At 34.5% G+C, this 13,458-nt stretch overlaps 1 long non-coding RNA gene across 1 annotated transcript; it reads left to right on the top strand.

The window, feature by feature from the left end:
* Positions 1–239: 239 nt before the first annotated feature.
* LOC130671719 (uncharacterized) lies at positions 240–2,416 on the top strand. Its single transcript, XR_008990557.1, has 4 exons — positions 240–615; positions 1,521–1,581; positions 1,661–1,941; positions 2,023–2,416. It is a non-coding gene; the product is annotated as an uncharacterized LOC130671719 (long non-coding RNA).
* Positions 2,417–13,458: the final 11,042 nt, after the last annotated feature.

The following is a 13,458-nucleotide window of genomic DNA, read 5'->3' as shown; positions in this document are numbered from 1 at the left end:
TTTCTTATTTTAAAGAATATTTATACCAGTTATGCTAGATTCAGACATATACGTTGACCAATGCATCTTATAGCCTTTGGCTTTACAATTAATTATAATAATCAGGGACACTTATTACTTATAATTTTCCTTAGATATATTTTTCTTATTATTGTTGAATATTTATCAGTAAAGTGAAAAAGGGAGAGAAAAAAAAATATTTTTTTTTTATACTTCTCGTTTAAGGTCTTACAATTGAGATTCAACTCCGTCGACTGGTTCTATTATCTTTGCGAAAATATATCATATTACCGCATTCCGAAGTCAGAAAAAAAAAATGACTTCATTTGCGCTCTGACTCTCAATGCCGCTGCATTTGAAGGGAAAAAAAATTCTCTCTTTCCTCTCCTGTTTTTTTTTTCATTTGAAAATTTACGAAAATCTTATTTCGTGGCGTATTAAAAGTAAAAATTTTCGAACTGTGTTTCATCCCAAGTGCAAAAAAAAATTTCGTGTCTCCTACAAGTGTAACATTAAATATAAACGTAAAACTTCAGCTGTGAAAACAAAATTCTGGTGTACACAAGTGTATTATCAAGTGTGAGAAAACGGAATTACTTCCTTGCTCTGTATAAGGTAACAGTAATCTCTTTTTTTTTTTTCGTCCTATAACTAAAAAAAATTTCTTTTATCTATTGCCCGCAGCAAAAATATACTCTTCCGCTTTTCTTTCCTTCTTTTTTTCATACTAGTTGCTTTCCTCTACTCTTTTCTTTTATAGCAATAAAATTTTCAATATACCTTACAGAATTCAAAATACCTTTACGGATTATATGCAAACATAATAAAGATAAAAAAAAATCGTAACTTAAACTCAGATTCCAATCATCATGATCAGCTATTCCTAAAAATTCAAAATTTCCACGCTAAGATTCAAAATGCTTTTAAACTGTCCGTTTTTTTTTTCAAGCATCTTTGCTTCCAACAAGAAAATACGTTTTTTTTTATATATATATATGTTCTCATTTTTCGTTTTATAAAAACTTCCAAATATTTTACTTTACTTTTCTTTAAAATCCAAAATTTCTTATCTAATTTCAATATTCCCTTAATTACCCATTCTAAAGGTTTTGTATATGAAAGTTAAAGCTTTAAAATATTATTATTATTATTTTTTTTTTATATATATATATATCTCCCTTTTTCCTAATTCGCTTTTAATATTCTATTTCCTTACTTCTATAAAATCCTCTTTTTTTTTTTGAAAATTTAAACATATATTTTTTTTGTATATCAATTCAAAATAAAAGTTCAAGCTAAAAATACCTTTAACAACCGGCAGAAAATAATTTCTTATATCAATTAAAGGAATTCTCAAAATTTCCCTCTTCCTATGTATTTTAAATACCTATATATATACATATACTAATCTACCAAAATTTAATTTCTATCCTCTTTCTCTGACAATTTCCCATTCGTACATTCATCATATTTTTTTTTTTTTTTATACCACTATGTTCATCATTTTCTTTTATTTTTAGCACTATGTTTCGACAGGGCGTAACGTTGAACGAGTTTTGCCGACATCGCGCGTCCATATATGTAAGTTTCTTATATTTGAACATCTTTAAAAATTTCTTTAAAATTTGTCTCTTATTTTAATTAACGTATTTCTTTCCAGATTATCCTCCGGATCGTGGCATATCTACGGATGCTGATGGACCCACAACCCCCGAATCGTGGCGTGTGGCTATGCGACCAGATCGACACATTAGTCCAGCCGCGTCTTCCTCCTCATGAGCGTTTTGAGCCAGAGGGCTCATTGGTTCGAACTCGGGCGTTTTTTTATGCCCGCACTTTAAGTGCCCCGTTGCGGTCATTTCAGTCTCCGGATATGCACGTCTTTTGGCAGTTATGGCCCGAGCTTGAAAAGATCGCTATCGGTAAAATTATCGCCGAACAGTAAGTATCCACTTTAATTTCCCCTATCTTTCCTCCTCTTCCCTTCACATACTTTTAATTCATAAAATTTTTCATTTCCAGACTTTCGTCGGAAACGCCGCCCGCCCTTCCAGACGCAGCTGCATAGGAATTAATAAACATCTATTTTTGTGCACTACACTGTTAAAAAGAAATAATAAATTTCCAATATGTTTACCAACCATATGTTATGGAAATTTACAAATTAGCGTATTGTAAAACTAAACAGTGAACAATATTCGTAAAATTACAATGTCTCACTGTAAAAATGACATTCAAATTGTACAATCACAAAAAAATTGTTATTTTACATTATTTTCGTATGAATCAGATACGTATAGTAATTTTACAATAGTATAGTTAAAATTTTAACACCAATATGGTAAATTTATTATAAATTCGTGTAATTAAACTTACCATAATTGTTGGTAAATTTTGGGCAAAAATTTGATTTCTAAATTACTACTAATTTTTTTTTTTTTTTTTTTTATATCCACCAAACACTAATTTAAAATTACTTATTTTCTTAAGAATAAGAAATTGATATTGTAATTTTCCATTTTTTTTTTTACATTTATCTGGTACAAATTGTAATTTTACGATACTATAGTGTACATTTCAACTATGAGATGGTAAATTTATCATAAATATTTGTGATTTACTTTACTGCTATTATTGGTAAAACCACAACAAAAGATCTGTTTTTAAAATTACCATAAAATGTTTTAACTTTTTACAAGAAAATTATTCAAATTTACAATTTTCATTCGGAAATAAAAAAAAATCGATATTGTAAATTTACATTTCTTTTGAACTGATCCAATACAAATTGTAATTTTAAGATACTAAAGTGGACATTTCAAGTAAAATACGGTAAATCTATCATAAATATGTTATTTATAATATGCTATATATAAATATTATTAATTTTTGTATAATTTATTAATTGCGTTTATGATGTTCCCGTCTTTATAGTTTAATATTTATAAATTAACGTTTGATTATTAAAATCAATGAAAGATTAAATAAATAAGTTTTATAGTAATTTGTTTGTCAATCATTATTTTTATTTCAAGCTACTATTTATATATTTTAATTAATTAAAAAAAATTTTTTTTTCAATGCGGATCCATTAGATTTATCTATTTATTGCATGTACATATTTTTTTTTTTGGAGTAATTCGGAGAAAGATACATTAATTTTCAACAAAAATAAAATGGCAGCCATACCAAGTTCATGATAATCCTATTCCTTCTCATCCTCTTTTCCTACATAGTAATAGTTATTAGCTGTAAAATTGATAATTTTACATTTTTCGAAATTTGCAAGGTCACCCGAAATCACTGATTTTATTGCATCCGGTATTACATCTTCACTATCGAGCTGTTTTACTATCTATTTTTTTTTTTTATTTTAATTTGTTGTACCTTTTTTTTTTTTCAGCTAAAAAAAAATTTTGAAATTGCATAAAATTCTTAGATAAATAATAAATGTCAAGATTGCTATAGATTGTCACCATGCAACATCCCACATGTATTTATTACTTTATTATAAGGGGAGAAAGAAATAAAATTTTGACATATGCGCCACTTAATGAAATTATTATTCGTGCTTTTTTTTTTTTTCGTTACTGGGGCAAAAATCGAAATCATATTTTTGCAACTAACAATTATTCAATATTTTTCCGTTGGAGAGTATGCATTTTAATAACGTCTCTAGATGAGAGATCCCCTTATCTATTGTACCCATATCCTATTTCCAAATTCCTTTGACTTTATTCAGATCCAACTTGCAACGCTGTTTGCAGCAAGTCTTGACAGCTGCATCAATCGCAATCATAATTTGTAACGCATGTATATATATATAAGGAAAATTAATCTTTCCTGCCGAGTGAAATAATAAAAAAAATTCAACGTTTTTTTTTTTGTTCAGTGCTACAGTGATATCAATTGGTGCGACCAGATTTTTCCTATTGTTTTTTTTTTTTTATCTCAAAATTTGTGTTCAGTGCTAGTGCCGTATTTAACTGTTAAGATTTTTTTTCAGCGATTTTGCTTTACAACCTGTGTTCCTACAAGTACGATATTTTGAAATCTGCGCATCTTATAAGGGTAATAATTATCTTTCCTCTGTTTTAAATTCTATAATAACTTAAAAGTTCCTAAGAAATGCGAGATTAAAATGTCTTTAACTATTCGCTCTTCCCCACGAAAACAAAAATTCTCTCTCTTTATTTTTTCGTTTTTTTTTTTCAGTACTTCCTGTCAACTTTTTCCTCCCAATTTCAATATTTCAAACCAGAAAAAGTTATACCTTTTTCTCAACGTGCTGGAGAAAGAGAAAGAGAGAAAAAAAAATATATATATATATATCTCCAGTTTCCTACAAAAATTTCGACTTTTCATTCCTCATTTGCCAAAACATTATTATTTATTTCTTTTTCGATAAAAAAAAATCTTATATCATTCATTTACTCTAATAATTTCCTAAACAAAATTTTACAGGCTTTTAATTAGCAACTCCCAGAATGTAGAATTTCTCTAATAATCTAAAAATTTCCTTCAAAAATTTAATTGCTATCACTTCCATTCGAGCAGGGAAACTGTAACTGCTTAGATATAATTTACTCTTACATCTACTTTATGAGCTTGAATCCTTCATCACCCATTTATTCCCCTTTTTTTTTCGGATGACAAAATAAATTTTATCCATTCTCTATTTATCTATTTTTTTTCAGATTATCAACTACCGAAATATGTCGGATTTTGTTTCGATGCGAGCTTTTAACCATCGTGTGCTTCATCTTCCACGGATTGTAAGTATTTGTTTTTACCTCCTATATAATTTTGGAACATGTCCTTAAATATTTCTTTCCTTTTTCAGATTCTTGAACAGCTTAGGGATACCCTGTGGTACTTGTGCCGTGCCCGCTACCCGCCGATTGTGGGTTTAACTTTCCTGGATGACGTATCCTGCCTCACCGGGTTACAACTTCCAGTCATTCTCAAGGACCTTTTCACCACCCTCAATCGCGTAGTAGCGGTGCGGAGAAGGCGGTGGATTCGGGCCGAGATTGCCCTGGAAGAATGCCACCACCCCTACCACTACTTAGGTGACCTGAGCCCAGTTCGAAATCTTCTAACCAATATCCAGGACTTACTGGATAGAACCGCCTAGTTTTTCCTTTCTCTCTCGTTTAATAATTTTTCGCATCCCCTTTTCTGTAACTTCATTTTACTTTTCCCATTATTAGAATATTAGTGAGTGTAGACATTAAATCATGAAAAAAAATTTTTTTTTTGACTAATTTGAGTATTGAAAGGAAAGGATTTTTAATATTTTGTGTAAAGCAGCTGAATTTTCTTATATTTAACCAATATTTCCTTATTTTAAACGCGTAACAACAAAGCAAAAAAAATATAATGTTGATGTGCTTTTAAAGTGATCATTGTAATGAGTCTATTTATAACGATAAAAATTATACATAGCTCGTTACCTACTATTATTAATAAAATTTAATTGTTTTATAATAATATTTATTTCTCATGTTCCCCTTTTTTTTCGAAAAGATTTATAGTTTATACTTTTCTCGTTCTGCTTAATTAACATTTTACTTACTATAACCGTTCCAATCGCACCTGTTCGCATGCTGCGAGAAAAAATAGTGAGTTTAACAAGGGAAGAAGATCTACTGTGTACATTTCCCATTTATTTGTAAGGTTGATTCTTTTTTTTTCAATATAATGTGAGTAATTTACAACCTATACTACAATATCATTTCTTCTTTACTCAACTATATAATTACTACCTTAATTTGTTACTATGCCCACGATATAGATGCGAATAACACCTATTTCTGCCACGCATTGACTCCAATTAAAAGGGAGGAAAATACGGGTTCACGAACGAGAAAAATAAGAGAGACATCAACAACCGACCAAACCTAATGAGAAAAAAAATAACTGGGGAGAAAGGGGATGAAATTTAAGCCTGTATGGCGAAGGAAAAGGTGAGGGAGGTAAAATCCCGCAAGATCGGTAAGTTATTTAATTTTCCTTTTTCTCTTTTCCAGATTAACTTAATCATACTAAAAAAAAATATTTTTTTTTTTATTTAGATGAATTGAACTGTCGTCATTCGTCAACTCTGGAACCGTGTGTACCGAGGATAACCAGACTGCAACGTTACTCTGTCCACAATTAGTCGTATACTAGCTAATTAATTATCATTACTACTTACCACTATCATTTACATCTATCTTCATAATAATTTTATCTTTATAGTTATATAATTCTTTACTTCCTTTACCCCAGTGTTTCTTAGCATAAAATGAATCTTTTCTTTATACTTACACTCCTCTTATTTATTCCCCACTCAATTTTATTAAATATCCCGTGGAATTATGCACAGTCATTCGTAATTTATATTCTTAACTTAAATAATACTACAAATTTTAATTATAGATTTATTATTATCACTTATTGATTAATTTCTCGAGCCGGAGAAAGAATTTATTAGAGTTTCATTTATATGATCTGAAGCCATGCAATAGAAAGCAGCAGAAAGTAAAAATAGAAGAATAGTTTACCGGTACCGGGTTTTCATGCAGTGAAATTTTAAAATTCTTCCTCCCACTCTTTTATTCTAACTTATTTCCATTATTACCAACAAAAAAAAATCAGAGGGTGAAATTCGAGTTAATTATATTCTTTATTAATTCCGTACACAATTATTGATACATTCAATAATCATATTCCATTATCATATATATATATATATTTTTTTTGCTAATTCACGTATTAACGACTATTTTCTTTGTTTTCACTTTTCCTTGCACATTTATAATTATTGGTCCATGCGCGTCATTTTGATGAGTTCTTCATTATTAATATTACCAACGATTTCATCCAACACATACTTTGGCAAATCTTCTAATGGTATCTTGCTGTTTCTTGTCGCGTTATTTAACACCCGAATAGCCCGTTTGATAAGCTTTTCCCTGAATCTTGCTGCTACGACTTTTTCCAACATTTCATATCCGTAGTGGCCGATTTTTCCTCGTTGAAGATTTCGGACAAAGTCTTTATGTCTGATAAATCGCCTCATACTTTCCGTTGATGCTTTCCACACGTCGATAGGTGTCACCTTTCTTTCTCCTTGGCGTATTAAGACAATCTCCTTCATTTCTTCCACTTCCTCTTTACATTTTACTTCATAGTCCTCTTCATCCTGCTTCAAGTACAATAACTCCAGCTCCAAATCCTGGTTTATCATGTCTCCCATAACTCTTTTCTTTATGAGGAACTGTCTGATTATTAAATGCGTCCAACTGACGTGTCCCTCAGTGGCTGGCCATATTTCGTCCGGCTCTTTTTCGTATCCTTCAGGCAAATTATCATCTTGCCGCGCATATCTGCAGTATTGTACAACGTATCTTCCTTTCTTGTCTTTTAAATTAACATCCGCCCCATTTTCCAGCAGCATTGTTACAATCTCATCATATCCTCTCGCTCCGGCTAGGTGCAATGGTGTTACGTCCCCATTAGTTGTCTGCTGATTGACATTGGCTCCAAATCTTATTAGCATTTTCGTTATTTCCATCTTCCTTATGTGCTCTGGACTGTATAAATTGTCCCCTTCATACCGGCGAGTTAAAATTTTTTTAAATATCATGAACAGCGGTGTCATTCCATAGCAATCTCTATGATTTACTCTAGCCCCTTGTTTTAATAATGCGTTTACCTTTTCCGATTGTCCATATTCCACTGCATAAAATAGTGGTGTTCTTCCTTTTTCATCTTCGATGTCCATATTCACGTCGTGTTCAGTGAACAAATTAAATATTCCCATGTACATTTGTCGTACATCCAGGTGCGCAGCTGTCATTCCTTCACGATTTCTTGCCTCTACCTCGACTCCATTCTGTAGCATATATTCCATTATTTCCGCCAACCTTGTCCTGTTCGCTCCTGCTTCCTGCCCAACAGCGATCACGAGTTGATGTATCGGTCGATTTCCACTGTCATCATTGTTCGAATTGATATTTGCACCTCGAGCTATGAGTAACCATGCCAATTCCGTGTTCGAATATTTCAAAATTCTGCATAATGGGACTATGGAGTTTGCGTGACTTGGTCCATTTACATTTGCATTATTCATAATGAGGGCTTCCACCGCCTCTTCTTTTTTTCGTAGCAGTGCCCTTATAATTAGCGTATATCCTTCCCTCCATTCTGGTACGTATGACAACCCGTATCGTCTTATTATTGTCGTCACTTCGTCGCTTCCATTCGTATCTATTGCTTCATTCATCAGTCGTTTCGCCTTCTCTTGCTCCATCTTTTCTCTCCTTTATTTATCTGTCAACAGAGTAATTTTTATCTATCATTGTTATTGCTATAGTAATTCCTTTCTTCTTTTTTTTTCTTTTGCACTTTATTTTAATAATAATATTGTTTATCGTCTTATTTTATCTCCAATTGTGGATTTGCTGAATCAGACTCTGAAGCAATATGCGCCAATTTTATTTTGTCCTGGTGAACTACACGTTTTTTTCCTTTTACCATCAACTCAACGTTTTTGTTGTCAAATATTCTGATTACCTCGTACGGGCCGTCATAATGATCCTTCATTTTATCCGTCCTCGGTTCTTTTAGCAGCCACACCCAGTTGCCGACCTCGAAAATTCTTTCTTTTGCGTTTCTGTCGTAATATTTCTTTGATCTTTTTTTCGCTCTTTCCAAGTTTTCTTTCGCCAGCCTACGAGTTGTTTCCAGCGTGTCAACTAACTCATCCAGGTAATCATGGTACGATCTTCCGCCCGCTGCTCCTTCTCGTGAAAATTCTGATGGCACTAGCGCGGGTCTACCAAAAACTAGCTCGTGTGGAGTATAATTTGTCGCCTCGTGCACACCCGTATTATACGAAAACATCGCAAAGTCGAGCCATTCATCCCATTCTCGATATTTGTCTATAAAAGTTTTTAAATACTCCGTAAGAGAGTGGTGACTCCTCTCAATTGACCCATTGGACTGTGGATGATACGCTGTTGTATTTAAATGCCTTATTCGGAACAAATTACATAGACGCTGTATCATATCACTCATAAAATTTGTTCCTTGATCTGTCAGGATTGCTCTTGGTGCCCCAAACAAGCAAATTACTTTTCCTGCCAATGCCTTTGCTACATCTTCAGCTTCTTGTTGTCTGAGTGGAATCGCTATCCCGAATTTTGTTAACAAGTCCTGCACAGTCAGAATGTATTTGTAACCCCGCCTCGTTTCTTCTCGTGGCCCATAAATATCCATGGAAATTTTTTCAAATGCGGTCTCCGGTGTATCAGTAATCATCATCGGCTTCTTAGGTTTCACGCGTACTAACTTTCGTTGCTGGCAAATAAAACAATTTTTCACAAAATTTCTCACATCTTGCTGCATCGTTCTCCAATAAAATCGAGTTCTTATTCGGCGATATGTCTTTGTCATCCCCTTGTGTCCTCCAACAGCAGACGTATGATGCTCTCTCATCAATGATCTTCTGTTAATAGCCTTGGGTACCTCCAGTTTTCCACCACACACCGTTATTTCTATATTCTGTTCCTTTACAATCTCATGTAATTTCCCAATGTAGTAATTTTGCAGTGCTTTATTTAAATGATCACCTCCCGTCGGAACTCTCAAAGTCTTATACTCTTGTCGTTTTATCAGTATCCCCAAAGACTCCATAATCATATCTATTATTTTTTCTGATGTACGACCACTAGCATCGACTGAGTAGACCAACCCCAATCCGTGTCTTTTCCGCTTATTTATTATCAAAATATCACCTTCTTCCAGCTGAGTTCCTTGTAAATTTGCCATATTTATCCATTTCATCTCGAGTAGCACGTCCGTTAAATCTGAATTCACATCCCCGTTGGCTGGTACAAAGAAAGCGAAATTGTCGTTAACATCGGTGACATGCTGTCTTGAATGTTTTAATTTTAATTTTTCTTCCGGGTTTGTACAGTAATCATTCGGAACATCCCATTCCATTAATGAGTCTCCCGAATCTGACTCTATATCCGTGGAGTCATTAACACAAGTACTTCTTGCATTAAAATCTTCCGATAACAGGAATCGCCATGGTTCGTTACTATTCTTATCATATTTTTCATCGTAGTTTTGTTGATACTCGTGTCCCGTATCATCTTGTTCCATTGGTACGTCCATATTCGGCTCCAGATCGTGTTGTGTCAACCTGGGTTTTTGCACTTCAATCACTTCGTCTCTCATTTTCTTTTTCACTTTTTCTCTAACAGCTGGTGGTGTCTTGATTTTTCCTTTCGCTGCTACCCTGCTTTCCTCTGCTGATTGTTGTTCCTTGGTTTCCTGTTCCACTTCTTTATCTTTTTCTGCTTGTTGCATCTTCCCTTCCATTTTTGCTTTATTTTTTCTCCGTTGCGGACGACTACTGGCAATTTGTGGTTCCGCTCCAGGTTCTGACGCTGATCCGGACGGCACGTAATACTCCCCACTTCCATCACTTGCCATTCCCCGTGCTGACTCGCTGTCACTGAGGGGAATTCGTACCGCCTTCTTGGGTCGCGACTTACTTCCTCTTGGACGTCCCCTTCGTCGCACTTCTTTTTGTTGTTGTATACCTGACGGGCCCGGATTTGGAGTAATCACAGCTGGATTCGGCTTATCATTTCTTCTCGTATCATTGTCAGTCCTCATTTCGATGTCAGATTCTCCCGATGATGTATTATATTGATGATCGTCCGTTCTTCTTAATTTCTTCTTTAAATTTTTGACCTTTTCTCTCCGACCTCTTCCGTCAGCTGATGAGTGTGTCGCTGATGTTTCCTCTCTTGCTCTTTTACCAACATTTACTTCCACCATTGCTAATAATTCACCGTTTTCGTTTCTCACCGGGTTTCGTGATAAAGCATCTGCATTTGTGTTACTCTTACCTGGTCGATGGATAACTTCATATTCATATTCTTCTAATCGATTTACCCATCGCCGAATGTGCTCTCCGGGGCTTTTTGTAGACTTGAGCCACTGCAACGGTTGATGGTCGGTAACTAATGTAAATTTCTTACCAAAAATATATGGTCTGAACGTGTCAACAGCATACATAATAGCCAACAATTCTTTCTTGGTCACTGTGTAATTTCTTTCTGTCTTTGATAAAGCTCGAGAAGCATAACTTATCGCTCTATCTTCTCCAAGTTTCCCTTGGCTTAATACTGCACCCAATGCAAAGTCTGACGCATCTGTAGCGACAATGAACGGTAATTCAAAGTTCGGATACTGCAACATTACATCTCCACATAATTCTTCTTTCAGTATTTTAAATGACTTTTCTTGAGATTCACCCCATGTAAAAATAGCGTCTTTTTTCAATAAATCAGTCAAAGGTTTTGCTTTACTTGCAAAATTCCGGATGAATCTTCTATAATATCCCGCAAGCCCAAGAAATTCTCGTACTTTCTTCTCGTCCGTTGGCCTCTTAAATTTTTCAACTGCTTCCACTTTCGCTGGATTCGGTTTTACTCCTTCCGCACTGATTATATGTCCCAAATACGCAACTTCCCGCCGTAAAAATTCGCACTTTGCCGGTTTTAATTTTAAACCCACTTTTTGAAGTCTATCAACAAATTGCAAGTATTTTTGACAATGTTCTTCTAATGTCCATGCATATATTACTGCGTCATCGACATAAATAAATAATATTACACCCTGCAATCCGGACAATACGTTTTCCATCGTACTTTGAAACGTCGGTGGACCACCTTTCAAACCCATCGCCATCCTCTTGAACTGATAATGTCCCATCGGGACTGAAAATGCCGTTTTATACCGATCTTGTTCTGCCAATGGTATCTGATAAAATCCCGAATCGAGATCAAACACAGAAAAATATACAGCATCACCAATTTGGTCTAAAATGTCCCGGATATCTGGTAACGGATACGAGTTTGGTATTGTTTTATCGTTTAACCTTCGAAAATCGATTACCAACCTCCAATCTTTAGTTCCATCAGCTTTTGGTTTCTTGGGAACGATCCATACGGGTGAACTGTACGCAGAATCCGATGGTTCAATTATATCAGCATCAATCATTCCTTGTATTCGTTCTTTTAATACGTCTTTTAAATGATGCGGCATGCGATACTGTTTGATATTAATTGGGTTATCATCTTTTGTTCTTATCCGATGAGGTGGAACATTCGCTGCATTCAGTCGTTCGCCTGGTAATATGTAAACTCTTGGTTCGTATTCGATGTTCTGCCGCACTGTATTTAGTTCTTCTTCGTCCAGATGTGTTACCGATATTAAATTTAGTACTCGTTCTGTTCGTTCTGCTATATTTTCTTGCTCCGTTTTTTCAGTGAACCGCACCTTTGCTTCTGCTGTTATCTCCTCAAAATATTCAACTTCAACGTACGGTATCGCAAAATCATGTTCTTTTTCTGTAGTGTTAAATGCGTACATTTTCGCTGCACCCTGGTGGACTGATACTATGGCTTCTCCCAAATATATTCCTGGTGCAATATCACACCGTGGAATGTATCCTTCCGAAACGTTATTTATAACTCTTACCTCTATCATTTTTACACATCTTCTCGGAATTTTTATAATATCCTCCAAAAAGTAATATTTCTTATTATTAATTGAAACAGTTTTATTACCAAAATCAATTTGCGAATTTTGTGCTGAAAAGAACGGCTGGCCCAATATACCATCTTCTTTTATGTTAAATTCCTCTCCCACGATATCAAACAGTACCCATTGACCTTCTATCTCTAGTTCAACTTGACCTATCGTAGTTATAGTATCAGATGTTATACCTTTTATCAGCGTTCTTCTTGTACTGTCAATTTTTGTTCTTAATTCCAGTGAGTCTCGTCGTATTAAATTTATTTCTGCGCCCGTGTCAATGAGGAAGATACCTGTACCTCCAAGTACTTTATCGGCTCTTAATTTTACATATATATGTGTAGCACCCACTAATTTAACAGATTTTACTTCTTTTTCTTCATTTATTCGCTCCTTATTCGTTTCTTCTGAGTTGGCCGTTTCGACGGAGCGTGTCATCGCACCGGCCCTTTCTAGTTTAAAGGCCGTGCGTTTGGACCCCTGTTGGACATCTGATTTCCCCGGTTCTGCTGATTAACTCCACGTGATCCGTCCCATCTATTGTCGTAATTACCGGGCAAACTGTTCATAAGCCGCTGCGTTTCGAACGCGTTCGTCACCATTGCACCTGAGTTACCATAATTATTGTACCGCCTATTGAGATTGCCTTGAATTTCCTGACCTCTGCCTCTGCCGTAGTAACCATTATTTCCATAATTTCCCCATTGATTTCCATAATTATTTCCATTTCGATACCCATTATAATTGTTGCCATTCTGTCCATATACATAGTTACCATTATTCTGCCAATTATTACCGCTTCTTCCATAATTATATCTCCCATTTCCTCTGTATCTATCGTTTTGCACATAG

The sequence above is a fragment of the Microplitis mediator genome, chromosome 7 (assembly GCF_029852145.1).
Source record: "Microplitis mediator isolate UGA2020A chromosome 7, iyMicMedi2.1, whole genome shotgun sequence".
Lineage (NCBI taxonomy): Eukaryota > Metazoa > Arthropoda > Insecta > Hymenoptera > Braconidae > Microplitis > Microplitis mediator.
Note: the sequence above shows the minus strand (reverse complement) of the source record. Positions and strands in the feature narration are given on the sequence as shown.